Genomic DNA, 2992 nt, shown 5'->3' on the forward strand with positions numbered 1-2992 from the left:
TTACTTCATGTGATCGAAACAGTAGTAGATTCATTTCTAAACTCATGACATTAATTCATGTTCTTCTACAGTTCAGTAATTACTACCTATTTTCCCACCCTACACATCCATCTTTTCCCCCTTTTATTCTTTCACTGAATTTATATTGCAAAATAAATATAATTAATGTGGATTTGACTCCTCTCTTCCGCTGTTGGTCTGAACAGCCATAGATTCATAGGAAAATGCCAATCGCCATTGAGTCAGTTCTGACTCATGGTGACCCCATGTGTGTCACAGGAGAGTTGTAGTCCATAGGGTTTTCAGTGACTGATTTTTGGAAATAGATCACCAGGCCTTTCAGGAGGCTCTGGGTGGACTCAAACCTCCAACCTTTGGGTTAGCAGCCAACTGGGTTAACTGTTTGCACCCCCCAGGGGCTCCACAGGAAGATACCAAAACCAAAAAACCAAACCCAGTGCTGTCGAGTCGATTCCGACTCATAGCGACCCTATAGGACAGAGTAGAACTGCCCCATAGAGTATCCAAGGAGCGCCTGGCGGATTCAAACTGCCGACCCTTTGGTTAGCAGCCATAGCACTTAACCACTACGCCACCAGGGTTTCCCCACAGGAAGATAGTAGTTCATTAATAAGAAATCTTTTGCAGGTTGAGAGGAGAAAAGCTAGTGAGATAGGACATAGCCTGATGATAGAGGTTTCAGAGTCCACCTTTAAATGTGCAACAGGCATGAATCTCAGTCCCTAAACTCATTCCTAAAAGATATATCACTTCCCATTAATTTGTGTATATGAACTTCATTTCTTTTTCAAACCCCATCCTGCTGGACTGACAGGAAATGCACGTCCTTCTTCAGTTCTCACTTAGAGGTGTGTCTTCAGAGGAAGCTCTTATAGAGTGAAAGCAGCAGCAGAACTGGGATAGGGTCATCTGGGTCACTGGCCATCTCTGCACACTGGCCACAGTGGAACTGGCCATTGTCTCCGTCCACATAGTCCCGCCACCCAGTCCAGTGGCTCTGTGTGGTCATGTCACACTTGGGACATGAGGTCCATTGGAAAGCTACTAAGTTTTAAGCTGATGACTGCAGACTGGTGATGGCCCACAGATGGTTTTATTCTGGCTCACATAGTGGCATTTAGACATCTGAACTAATTACAACACGTAAAAGTCAAATTTGTCCTTAAAATATCCAGTTTTATTTTTGTTTTTTAATTGGGAAATACAGTAGCTCTGGTTTCACATTGGCACCTGGCAACACTGGGCTGGAACTAAGCAGTGGCTGACCCCTTGAAAGCCCCTTCACTGGTTATGTATGTCACCTGCCTGTAGGTATTTAAGTTTGTAATCACTGCCTTCCACATCCCACACAGCCATTCCTTTGGTAGGCTTACTGCTGTCAAGTCAATTCCGACTCTTAGTGACCCTATAGAACAGAGTAGAACTGCCCCACAGGGTTTCCAAGGCTGTAATCTTTGCAGAAACAGACTGCCACATCTTTCTCCCACAGAGTGGCAGGTGAGTTCAAACCACTGGCCTTTCTGTTAGCAGCCAAGTGCTTTAGCCACTGTGCCACCAGGGCTCCTTAGTTTACTGCACCCTCTGATTATTTCTGGGGAGCATCATAAGTTTCCCTGCTGCTTAAAGAACCCAAAGGCTTTTCCCTCTCTGCTCAGCAGCCTGGGGGATCTCTCTGCAGAGTGGAGGATGGACGGCCTCCCCTCTCACCTGCTTTGTCTAACTTCTTTAATTATCTCCCACAAGTGCTCTCCTTTCTGTCTCCTTTAGAAAAATCTCTCAGTTCTCCTGTGGGGTTGGTTGAGCTTTGTATATAAAGACAGGACTTCTGACAGGCTAATGTTTCTTGACTGTTGCTGGAGCCAACTGCCTACTTCAATGAGAGAAGAGCAAGAAGAGAATATGGGGGAAATGGTGAAAATACTTCTAAATATCAACAGCTGCACGTATTAAGAAGTTTCAACATTTTCCTGTTGGTTATAACTGTGTACTCATGATGCTCTCCACTCTCTTTTGGATGACAAGAAAGCTCAGAACTGGATTCAGCTTACATGAGTCCAATTTTGTTGGCAGCATCCAGGCTCCGTAGTCAGGGGCCAGTCTGACGTATGCCTTCTTGTCTCCATCAGGGCTGATCTCATCATGTCAATGTCATGCAGCTTTCTCTACGTTTGCTTGATCTGACGCTGTTGGCCTTGATGTCCCCAGTAAAAATCAGTATGTTTTTGTCCTACATCTTCGTTGTGATCAGGGAACTTGATGATAGCATTATGGTCAAGGTTGTTTCTACCGAAAGCACTTTACCAAGAATCCTTGAGCTGCCTGTGGAGTCACAGCATTTTGTGCCACTGGGGGATGGGTAACTTGTGGTCCTTCTGCCTTTCCATATTGGCCTTCTTGGCCTTCCAAGCCATTGCTCACTTGCCTTGATATTGTCAGGGGCAAGGGTTTTCTTCTTTGCCTTCGGCATTATCTTTGTAGAAAGGCCATAATTCATTTTAACTTCCAGTTGTGATGGTTGAAATATCTTTGTATTTTTGTAAGAAAAGCACAGTGAAACAGAGGGGTACCACCTGGGGAAAGGCTATAGGACATGGCAGAACAGCTATGTTCACCATAATCTAGAGCTGAGTCCTCAGATCCAGAAACTCCATCTTTTTTTATATACTCAGAGAATCAGCTTCTCTTTGTCTAGCTCCCAGAAAATTTACAAAAGAATAAAGTTGGAGAAAAAAAAAGAATAAAGTTGGCATGCCAAGCTGTTAATTTATTATTAGAAATATAACTGCAAAATGAAGTAGCCAATGATATTATCCAGTCAAAGTATTCTATACCTTGAAAAAATGTCTACATGGGTAAAATAAGAAGGCAGTTTGGTGAACATGGAATTGCAACAAGCAAAAGTACGTGGTTTTAATATCTACTGTCATCAAGCTAAAGGAACCCTGGAGGTGCAGTGGTTAAGAGCTCAGCT

The sequence above is a fragment of the Loxodonta africana genome, chromosome 2 (genome assembly GCF_030014295.1).
Source record: "Loxodonta africana isolate mLoxAfr1 chromosome 2, mLoxAfr1.hap2, whole genome shotgun sequence".
NCBI classification, from domain to species: Eukaryota; Metazoa; Chordata; class Mammalia; order Proboscidea; family Elephantidae; genus Loxodonta; species Loxodonta africana.